Below are 12,959 nucleotides of genomic sequence, written 5' to 3' on the forward strand. Positions count from 1 at the left end.
ATTCACTCATTTCTGTGGTCATTGCCACCATCCTGAGACCATCATTTCCCAAAACCTCTATGACTGCAATACCTTTATAAGGAGTCTCTCACAGCTGATACATGATACTTTAATCATATTATTTGTTAACATAGGTTCTTTAATTACTCAGTCTATACTATTTTAATCAGAAAACTTAGTTCTTCCTTAATTTATCTTTAAATTATCTTATAGTTTTACTTCTTATTGTACCCCTTATTTATAGTAGTTGCTAGAACATCTCTGATCCCTAGACTTTGCTTATATTATTTTGCAGTGAATGCTTTGATTCTTCAAAACTAGTTTCTCAACAAATATTTAAGTGGCTAACATGGGCCAGACATCATTTTAGATTATAGCATTACAGTCATGAACAAGATAAAACAAGGTCCATCACATCACAGAATTTACATTTTAGTGGAGGAGATAGAAATTGAAGAACTATTCACATAAGTATTAATTATGCTTGTTTTAGGAGCTACAGCACAGAAGCACACTGTATCTTAAGTATGTTTACCATGCAGCCCTATCTTATACTTTGAGTGCATTTCTCTGGGGAATTAGATTTGAATACCTAAGCAGTGGTAGAAGTTAGCTTGATAAAATATGATGGAGGGCCACTTTCTAGGCAGATGGAACAGCAGGAGAGAAAACTCCAGGGAAGGAAGGAACATGGCCCTGGGGTAACTGAAAGGAGCAGTGAACCTAGAGTACACTAACCAGTCACTGGTGAGCAGTGGAACTGGTAAATTACCATACAGTCAGATGATACAGTCACTCCAGATTACAATGACACTTCTGGATTTTATTCTAAGAGTAAAGAGAAGCCTGCAGTTCCCTTCGAAATGGTCACCAAATTTGTCCACAGCACTGGAACTATTAGACATCCCCTTTTTCTACTCTTCAAAAAGTTCCCCGTGGAGATGGTGGGTGGCAATAAAGACAGATGTGCCATTTGGAAGCAGGTAACTCAGTTTATTGAACATGGTAGCAGCTGTGATTTTGGCAGTATGTAGCCTAGCACTGTAGTCCAGAGCTGCCACAAGGGTATTAATTGATTCTTCATCTGTCCCACTTCTCCCTGTTTGAAAGCTCGGCCTTTTGTTTGCTTTATTGTGCTTTAGACTATATTACATTATAGTATTCCTCATGAAAAAAATGTAGTTTGTATTGGAGTTCTCATTTCCATGAGGATACAGTGAGCATTTGCCTCTATGACACTTTATTTTTCAAAATATTTATTTTTTAAAATTTTAATGCTAGTGTGTGGTTAACATAGTATTATATTAGTTTCATGTGTATAATGTAGTGATTTGACAATTCTATACATTACTCAATGCTCTATACATTACTCAATGCTCATGATATGTGTATTCTTAATCTCCTTTACCTATTTCACTGATCCCTTCCTCCCACCCATCTTTCCTCTGGTAACCAGCAGTTTGTTTTCTATAGTTAAGAGTCTGTTTTTTGTTTTATCTCCTTTTTCTTTGTTTTATTTCTTAAATTCTATATGAGTGAAATCCTATGGTATTTGTCTTTCTCTGACAGACTTATTTCTCTTGGCATAATACTCTCTAGCTCCATTCATGTTGTTGCAAATGACAAAATTTCATTCTTTTTATGGCTCAGCAATATTCTATTTTGTGTATACCATTTCTTAAAAAAAAAGATTTATTTATTTATTCTTAGCATGAACAGGAGGGACAGAAGGAGAGGGAGAGAGAATCTCAAGAGAGAATCTCAAGTAGACTCTACAATGAGTGCAGCATCTGATGTTGGTCTCCATCTCATGAACCTGAGGTCATGACCTGAGCCAAAAGCAAGAGTCAGATGCTTAACCAACTGTGCCTGCCAGGCACCCCTCCCAACTCCCTCTTTATCCATTTATCTATCAGTGGATACTTGGGTTGCTTCCATAATTTGGCTATCATAAAAACGTTGCAATAAATATAAGGGTGTATATATCTTTTGGAATTAGTGTTTTATAGTCTTTGGGTAAGTACCAGAAGTGGAATTACTAGAGCATATGGTAATTCTATTTTTAATTTTCGGAGGAAACTATACTGTTTAGAGTATCTAGTCTGTTTATGTTCAAAGTAATTATTGATAGGTATTTATTTATTGATTTCAATACTTGTTTTATAGTTGTTTTTATAGGTCTCTCTTCCTTTATTCTCTTGCTATCTTTTCTACTGGTTTGGTGGCTTTCTTCAGTGATATATTTGGATTCTTTTCTCCTCATGGTTTTGGATATCTATTACTGGTTTTTGATATGTGGTTACTGTTAGGTTTATGTATAATGTCTTATGCATATAGCAGTTGATATTAAGCTAATGTTACTTAGGTTTGAACCCATGCTTTGCTCCTGCCCCCCTCCACCAGTGTTTTAGGTATATAGTGTCATAGTTACATCCTTTAATTTTGTGAATCCCTTGACTGATTTATATATATATATATAAATATATATATAAAAATATATATATATAAAAATATATATATATATAAATATATATATATAAAATATATATATATATATATAAATTTAATTTTACTGCTTTTGCGCTTCCTACTCTTCTTACTTACCATTTTCTAATTCCTTGCTATTCAAAGTGTATCTCATGGACAAGTAACACTAGAATAACCTGGGAGTTTATTAGAAACACAAAATCTGAGGACTATCCCCAGACTTACTGAATAAGAATCTGCAATTTAATAAGATCACTAGTTGATTCATATGCTTGTTAAAATTTGAGAATTGCTGCTCTAAACCCTGCCACCAGCATTGCCTCTTCATTCTCCATTATCATCCTGTGCCTCTTTCATGTTACACATCTGGTCATGCTGGGAATTATTAGCTTGTCAAGAGTCAGGGATTTAAAAAGTGATGTAAGATAATGAACTGCTTATACCTGGGATCTGTGGGGAACAGTCATAACTAAGAAAATTCTCTTAATTGTGTTAATTTGGTGAGTGTTGCTGTAGCATCAACTATTAATAAATCCATTATTTCTCTCATGGTGCTGTTTGCTTTCTTGGTTTCTAGCTGTTGCCTCAGTTGAGGGCCATTTTCCTGAGTGTTCCAGGCTGCTGCCTAAAGGATGTACTTTAACACAGTATTATCAATCCCAACACTGATGCACCTAGCTGAAAATCTACCTGTTTTATCTCTTCAATGCTGTTTCTAGGCAATCAACGACTGAGTTGAGCCATGATTTAGGCTGTTGTTAGCCAAATTTCTCTTTTTCTAATATTTTTCTTCCTCATCCTTCATCATTAGTTGCTGTGCCCAGATTTTAGGACAGACCAAAGAGGACCCATAGAATTAGGCAATTTATTAATGCTCTTGGCTCTGTCCAAAGAGTATATGTTGGTCAGGAAGAAAGGATTTAATACTTTTTTTTCCCCTCCCAGTCCCACAGCTCGACAACCTGCCTGCATCTTTGGTTCTTTTTACCTCTTTCCAAACTCCTTTCTGTTTTTCTCTTTCTTTAATTTTTAATTTACTTTCTTTAATTTACTTCTAGCCACTCATCTCCTGTCTTAGTTAATTCAACATAAAACTAACTTTTAGTGGCTCATAGATTCTACAACTAAAAATTTTGGTTACATAGAATCATTACCCTTCCGATTAAAATGCAAGTTATTATGAGAAAATAATTTATCAAAGTAGAAATCAGTGTTCATATAAATTATAATTTAAACTCTGTTTGAATTTTATTATTCAGGGTTTTCTAGAAAGATGTTAATTAACATGGAATTTGATCTGCATATTGAACAAATTTACTTATTAAAATGGAGTTCATATGTATTGAGCTGAATTTTACTGGAGGGAAATAAGGCTCTTTAGTAATTTGAATTCTATTTATAAGATAAATACTTTTATAGTTTTCTAAGGCTAGGTGAATATGCAAAGTGGTAGAATTAAACCAACTGAAAGAATGAATGGATATAATTTTTTTCTACTCTGAACCTGTGTTGTTCTCTAAATAGCAGGGTGCTTTTTTAGTAATTCTTTCTCTTAAAATTCTGTTTTCATAAGTCAGAGTGAAGTGGATCTACTTAGTGTGATTTTGTTGAAGCCATTAGTCCTAACCCTAGACTTACTATTATTTATAATTATCTGCATTTGTCAAAGTTAGACAAAAATATGTTTAACTGTTTCATTCTGGATTTATCTTGAGAACTCACCATGAGAAAAAGAAATTTCATTAAAAGTAACAATTCTTCTAAGATTTGTCAAAGTAATTTTTAAAAACTTTAAAACATACAATACTCTTTTTCTTAGTATGAATATTTATACCTGTTCTTGTTATTCTTTTTTTTTGTGTGTGTGTTCTTACTATTCTAAACCATTCTAAGTTTAAATGTGCAAGATAGTGATGTCATTAGGTATAGGAAATACTTGTTGAAAAAGAAAAAAAAAGGAAGGAAAGAAAAGCATTCTTTTATTTTTTATTCTTTTTATTTAAATCCAGTTAATTAACATGGTATATTATTAGTTTCAGAGGTAGAGTTCAGTGATTCATCAGTCTTATACCCAGCATTCATTATATCACGTGCCCTCCTTAATGTTCATCACCCAGTAACCCCAGCCCTTAGCCCCCTCCCCTCCAGCAACCCTTAGTTTGTTTCCCATGATTAAGAATCTCTTATGGTTTGTCTCCCTTTTTGATTTCATTGTTTCATTTTTCTCCTTACTTTTGTTTCTTAAATTCCACATATGAGTGAGGTCATATGATAATTATCTTTCTCTTAATTTGCTTAGCGTATTACCCTCTTGTTCCATCCATGTCGTTGCAAATGTCAAGATTTCAATTTTTTGATGGCTGCCTACTATTCTGTGGTGTGTATATATATATGTGTGTGTATACATACATACATATATATATATATATATACACACCACATCTTTATCCATTCATCTATCAATGGACATCTAGTTTCCTTCCATAGTTTGGCTACTGCAGACATTGCTGCTGTAAACATTGGGGTGCAGGTGCCCCTTCAGATCACTACATTTGTATCTTTGGGGTAAAAACCTAGTAGTGCAATTGCTAGGTCATAGGGTAGCTCTCTTTTAAACTTTTTGAGGAACCTTCATACTGTTTTCCAAAATGGCTGTACCAGTTTGAATTCCCACCAACAGTGTAAGAGGGTTCCCCTTTCTCTGCATCCTTGCCAACATTTGTTGTTTCCTATGTTGTTAATTTTAGCCATCCTGACTGGTGCAAGGTGGTATCGCGTTGTGGTTTTGGTTTATATTTCCCTGATGGTGAGTGATGTTGAGCACTTCTGCATGTGTCTCTTGGCCATTTGGATGTCTTCTTTGCAGAAATGTCTGTTTACATCTTCTGCCCACTTCTTGATTGGATTATTTTTTGGGTGTTGAGTTTGGTAAGTTCTTTATAGATTTTTGGATACTAGCTTTTATCTGATAAGACATTTGTAAATATCTTTTCCCATTCTGGAGGTTGTCATTTGATTTTTTTTTTTAAGATTGTATTTATTTATTTGACAGACAGAGATCACAAGTAGGCAGAGAGGCAGGCAGAGAGAGAGGAGGAAGCAGGCTCCCTGCTGAGCAGAGAGCCCAATGTGGGGCTTGATCCCAGGACCCTGGGATCATGACCTGAGCTGAAGGCAGAGGTTTTATTTATTGTATCAGGTATGTCAACAGTGCCTAGTAACTCTTCCTCATGCATGGACTTTCTGCTCAGAAAAGCAGTCCTACACTATGATTTGGGCAGTAGTGGTCACTGGATGAGCTGGGAATGGGCACTTCACCTTAAGGCAGATCATACATTAGTCAGTGATTTGTGAGGTAGCTTGGTTTGACAGGTTCTGGACATATGACATTGATTGAGAACTTTCCACATGTGGAAAAAAAATGGTTCATATATAGAATCCTTATAAAAACTTAGTTGACAGTATTTCTTCTTATTTTAGATATACCACCTAACATCCAGAATTTGTGTTCCTTCAAGTAGTATAGAAAATATTTAGTCAAGTCAGTCCATTTCCTCTGGAATTAGGACTGGGAAGTACAGAGAAAATTGGCTGGTTGGTGAGAAGTGAACAATGGAGCAGAGTGTAGAGAGAAACATTCAAGAGCTTAGTGGAATCAGTTAATGGTAAATTCAGAGATTACCCCACAGCTTTCCTCAGTCCGTGCATTGACCAGTCTGTCCAAAGAAACCCAAGGCCTGGTAGCAACTGAACCAATAGTGGGAAAAACAAAAACAAAAACAAAAACAAAAACCAACTATCTGTTGATATTGAGGGGAGAGACAGCACTGCTATGAGTGCTACTAACCAAAGCTCCATGAAAGTCATAGGTATAGAAGGAGATACCAAGATGGCCAAGCATTAGAACAGAGTTGCCCTTTCATTAACCCCTATTACTTAGCCAACCTTTCTTTTCCTACAAGTCAAAAGGTCAAAAGATTTACGAACACATGTACTCGCTCCAATGTAAAGCAAGATTTAAAAAACATAAAGATTTAGGCTAAGATCATACATTTTCCACTAACATTAAACCATTAGCAGTCTGCGTCCTATTTACTATGGGGCGTGGTCAGGATAGGCAATTGACTTAAAGGAGCAGAGGAAATGTTTTCAGGTGATGGAATTGTTCTGTCTTGGTTGTACACAGTTACATAACTGTGTACAATTCCCCAAATCCATCAATTTATATACTTATAATGGGTGAATTTTATCTAATGTAAATTATACCTCAATAAAACTGGAAACAACCTCCCTCACTCAAAAAGTGGCTTGAGGAGTGGGAGTTTAAGAGGTAGAGGAGACTGCTTCAGTTGTAGAAAAGTATAAGTTTAGGTCAGGTGCTTGTGTCTCTGTGGAAGGGCTAATTATACCTAAACTCTTGAAGTAGAGGGACCTTCAAATTATGGCTTAAAAAGATTGGACAGAACCTATTATCCTAAGTGTCTTATAGAATTAATAATACTGTAGGAAATTTGTGAAATTTTAATTCTATAGGGGGTACATTGAGGAATTAACTCAGAGTGATTAAGCAGTCATCTTGAGGTTACAGAAAGAAACAATAAAATAAGAAAACAACAAAAAAAATTTTGTTGCAAACTGAGTAATTTGGGGAAAATGTAAAAATTTTTTTTTTCCTAGTTCCCTGGTAGGTTAGATAGAATGAAAGCTGTTAACCTTTCATTAATTGGAGATATGTAGAGTTCCCAAACTTTAGTATTTCAAAACCACATATTATATTTGTTATTGAATATTCATTTCACAGTTAACTTACAGTTTCTGTGTCATGATTCCCTCCTTTCTCACCAGCACTCAAAATTAGTTGTATAGTTGCCACAAGTTTTAGACTAGCTGATAGAGAGTCTTAAGCATTTAAAAATAGCAAATGGTCAGATCTGACCTTTGGATTCTGACAGCTGAGGGGTAATTGCTTTGAAATCATTACCCTTCCAGGGAGGAAAAGTTTGCTGAACATTGACCCCCTGCTTAAATAAAATGGGGTTATTTATTCCATATCAGGTAGATCTTTTGACACTTTCATGCCAAGTGTCATTACCTCTGCCTGGCCTGTGAATTGCTGAATGCTCTGTAAGTTTGATTTAATAGCTTGAATCTGTCACAAAATATTTATAACATTTTTTTGCACTTTGAAGATTTTGAATTTTACTTTTAACCATATTATTAATGAAATGGCTTATATGGAAGATGCCACAATGTATCATATTTACCTTGTGCAAGTACAATTATTCTAACAGAAGTGTGTATTTCAGATCGTTTTATGAAACTTAGGTAATATCCAGTGAAAAGTCATTATTTGGTAAACCATTTAGTCATCATCTTTTATAAACTTTAAAAGGATGATTCAATTTAAAGAATTATTTTTAAGTCAAACTCACATTCTAAATAAAAATTTTAGACTACTATTTAAAGCAGAATGGTGTCAGATTATGAGAAATATATACAAATAATAAGTTAATTTATTGAATACTAACAATTATGCCAGGTACTGTGCTAAGTACATATACATTAATGAGATAGCATTTCTAATCCCAAGGAATTTTTCTCTGTTCTTATTATTTTCATGTATCTTCTGAATACACACACACACACACACACACACACACATACACATATGTATATGCTATGGGCTGAATGTTTGTATGCTCTCCAAATTTATATGTTGAAGCCCTAATTAACAATCTAATGGTATTTGGAGAAGGAGTCTTTGGGAGGTAATAAGGTTAGATTGGGGGGCCCTCATGATAGAATTAATGTCCTTGTAAAAAGAGAGACTGATCTCTCTCACATCACCTATGCACCAAAATAGACCACATGAGGATTTAAGAAGACAGTCCTCTGAAAGCAAGGAAGAGGGCCATCACCAGACACTAAATCTGCCAGCAACTTGATCTTGAATTCCCCAGCCTCAGAAACAGTGAGAAATAAATACCTGTTGTTTAAGCCACCTAGTCTATGGTATTTTGTTTCAGCAGCCCAAACTGATTAAGATAGTATATGTATAGATTTGATAGCTACTTTTATTGAGTACTCACTGTGTGTTCTGGGACTAATCTAAGTGTTTCATGTTTATTAACATATTTCCTCTTTACCAAAAATGCTGGAATATTGAATATTATTGTTGAATAATGCTATTAGCATACAATGTTAATGAGAAAGAAATTGAGGCATATTAAGTTTCTCCAATTCACCAAGCTAGTTAAACTCAGGCAGGCTTCTCTACAGCTTATGCTCTTTACCACTAGATTCACCTCCCATATTTGGTAAAAGCAAAAAACAAAAAAAAATTTTCCCAAATCTAATAGTTACATCATTGGAAGGAAAATGTAAAAACAATGGTCTAAATTATTTAAACTTTAAAAGTCAACTTTTCTATACTAATTCCTTTTCAACTTTGACTACTTCTGTCTACATTTGTTAAGGAACCATTTCTATCTTTAGGTTATACACTCACTTCTAAAATAGTATATTTTACTGTCTATCTAAATGTGCATTCCAATGAAAGTAACACACTCTTTTTATATAGGAGAGCATTGTTTCTGCACAGTATTCTCTTAATAATGATACCTAAGAGCACTCTAAAAAGAAGAGCAATTCCCTAACTCTTAGCATGTATCCAAGGAGTTCTATGTTATTTCTATATTCAGCAGAAACTAGTGATATTTGATCATTATTCTATCATACATAATACTCATTTTTTAGCTTAAATAATTCTTAATACCTTGATTATAGCTAGTCAAAACATGACCAGTCCTTGTTGTCTATTGTGGAATGTAAGGTGTGGACATTTCAACTGCATAATGTTTGACTAATGATAAAAGAATATCCAAGCAAATATGGAACCAACAGCAGATGTGTAAGTAAAATTATTAAAATATTTGATAATTGATTTTCCTTTGGGAGAATGTTTAGTTTTCTGTCACTTATGACACTTTGTGTCATAACTTATTTTGCTGAGAGCATTTCCTTTTTTGTAAGAAAAACCTTTTGGCTTACTAGAAGCTGATGAAAATATGAAGTGAAAGAAGGAAAATTAGTGAATCATTGAATCTATTCTTTTAGATTTTTAGCTATAAAGTTTAGCTGTTTAAATTTTTAGCAGATAGGTTTGTAATTACTGAGTTTATTCTCCTGATATTAAGATGGAAATTTTGAAAAATCAAGATATGCTTATAAAACACAAACACAACTTACATACAGAACCTATCAAAGCAAAGACTTAAACTAGAAGTGTTCATGAGAATGCAAATCAATCTTAAAACATTGCATCTTAACATCACATAATTTGAAGCATGTTATATATATGTTAAGTCTGGTTATGCTGAATAATAAAAATTAAATGGAAGCTCTATTGGAAAATATTTACTTTTAATTTTGCTAAGGAAAGGATAAAATAAAAGTAGCAAACTAAATGGAACTAGCACTAAAATTATTTCTACAATATGGAACTAAAATTAAGAGCAATGAGTGGTGAAACAAAAGGTAATGATGTTCTTTGAGATTGGTTTTTACACATTGTTTCAATCTGTTTCCAAGTAGCAAGTTTAAAATATTTTCAAATAAGTTTTAATCAAATAATCTGATTAGTATAAAGTGATTAAGTTACCTAAATGGAAAATATACCACAGTTTTAAGAAATTTTTCAGAAAATAGTTAAGAGCAAAGGAATTAATTCATGCCACAACACTGACTCTTGCATTCCATTAAGAATTTGACTCCGGGTGCCTGGGTGGTTCAGTGGGTTAAAGCCTCTGCCTTTGGCTCAGGTCATGATCCCAAGGTCCTCGGGCTCTCTGCTCAGCAGGGAGCCCGCTTCCCCCCCCCCCCAGCCTGCCTCTCTGACTACTTGTGATCTCTGTTTGTCAAATAAATAAACAAAATCTTAAAAAAAAAAAAAAAAGAATTTGACTCAACTGGCAACAAGAGACAAAAGTTAATCAGTTTAAGAAGCACCTAAAAAATATATTTTATTATCCCTGAATACATGCTTTCCTTGTTCATGAATCTGTGGGCTTTTGAAGTGGCTTAGATCTTTTATTTTTCCGCTTATTTTAAGGTTTGTGTTAATCATTCACTTTCTGTTTTTTTAGGTAAGTAACCCTGACTTAAATACATTCACTAATTGGGTTGCAGTTACCTCAGAATTTAATACACCAGTTTGTGAGGAGCAGTTTAGTGGGAAAATGGTCTTAAAGAGAGTAAATCAGGTACCTTCATTTCTTGTAATTCATGGCATTTTTTCCCCAAAAATGTTTTAAAATGAAGTAAATCTGCTTTACAACAAGAAAGGATGAAATAAAATGTTCTGGAATATATGAAGTAGAAGAGTTTGTTTCAGAGTCTTCAAGAAGAAAGTAACAATTTCACTGTGCCTTGTAGAGCAGTTATGGAGATGTTAGAGGCTAAAAGGGGTTTTATGCTTTTTTTCAGGTGCTGTCATTAGTGCATTTAATTGTCTATGTAGTAAGAATTTTAAGCAAAAAATGTACCTAAAATTCTAGGTTACAGAATTAAACAGTTAAGAGTTAAAACTGGAAAGTTTTCAGAATTGTCATCAGACTAAAGCTTACTAGGTTGTCATCAAAATGCCACCAAAACATATTAAAGAAATGCTAATTTAAAAAGAGAGTAACTTCCTTTATTGTCAAAGACTAAAAAAAGATAATATTCAGGAGAAAGGACTACTTTAATTTATTTCTGGCGGGAATATATATTGTTAAAATCTACCATCTATCTATTTCGTATGAGAGCCTGACCATATATGTGAAAACTTTGTAAATAGGTACTCTTCAAATGGAAATTCCACTTGTAAGCATAAGTTTCAGTGAAATGGAGTGTGCTATGTTATTATACAACTACTAAAAATAAGATTTGAAGTATTTTTAAGGCATGGGAAAATTGCCTACAATATGACATTAAGGATAAATATAGCAAAAGTAAGTTCTAATTGTAGCATTTTCAAATTCTATTCAAAACATAGAAGTGGAAGGGAATACTATTTTTTGACTGCTAATACTACAAGAATTTTTTTTAAAGATTTTTAATAAAAAGTTCTACAGTAGATAGAAATTAGCAAAATAATAAGTGCTATTTTTAAAATCTAAAAATTCTTATTTAAATATCATATTCCTTTGGGCAAATAATCTAAACATACTGACTAATTTTTGTAATCAAATACCTATTAACAATGTGAATGGAGAGTTTCAAGTAAAATGCTTTAGAGCAATTTCAAAAATGTTAAGTAGCCATATAATATTAAATTGAATTTTAAAGAATCTTCATCAGTGGTATAACATAAAAATGTGTAGCTGATAGAGGTGTTCTGATTTTGTCTTTATAGATTTGCCTTTTCTAGACCTTTCATATAAAGGGAATCATAAATTGTAATCTTTTGCATTTGGCATTTAGGTGGGCTCAATGTTCACCCATGTTGTAACATACATATATCAGTATTTTGTACTTCTGTATTGAACAGTATTTTATTTTGTTTATCCATTTGCCAGTTGGTGGACATTCAGATTGTTTGCAGTTTGGGGCTATTATGAATAATGCTGCTATGAAAGTGTCTGTACTTGTCTTTGTACGGACATGTGTTTCTAGTCTCTTGGGTAGATTACTAAGTGTGGAATTGATGGTTCATATGATACTTGTATATACTTTTTTAACTCTGAAAGATACTGCTATACTGATTTCCAAAGTGGCTGTACCACTTTACATTCCTAGCCATCTCTTATTTACTAGCCATTCATATGTCTTTTAGTGAAATGTCTAGATCATTTGCCCATTTAAAAAGTTGGGTTGTTTGTTTCCTGATTCATGAGTTGTAATGGTTGTTTATAAATTTTTGATAGAAGTTCTTGATCAAATATAGTTGACCCTTGATTAAGATAAGTTTGAACTGAGTGGGTCCTCTTCTACATAGAATTTTTTTAAAAAATATATAAATATAGTATACTACTGTAAGTGTATTTTCTCTTCCTTATGATTTTCTTAAAAACATTTTTCCTTTAACTTTATTGTAAGAATATAGTATATAATACATATAGCTTACAAATTATGTGTTCAACAATTGTATATGTTATTGGTAAGGCTCCTGGCCAATAATAGGCTATTAGTAAGTAAGTTTTGGGGGAATCAAAAGTTATACATGAATTTTTGAAAGTGCAATGGTCGGCACCCCGAACTTCCCTCATTATTGAAGGGTCAACTGTACGTGTTTTCTGAATAAACCTAGTCTTTGTATTATCTTTTTCTTAATGGAGATTTTTGAAATGTAGAAGTTTTTAAGTTTTATAGAAGCTAATTTATCAATTTTCCCTTTATGATTGTATTTTTGGTGTCTTATCTAGGAACTTTGTCTCAACCAAAGTTTACAAGGTTTTTTTTCTGTTTTTTTTTTTTTCCCACAATTTTTTTGT

The sequence above is a fragment of the Martes martes genome (genome assembly GCF_963455335.1).
Source record: "Martes martes genome assembly, chromosome: 7".
NCBI classification, from domain to species: domain Eukaryota; kingdom Metazoa; phylum Chordata; class Mammalia; order Carnivora; family Mustelidae; genus Martes; species Martes martes.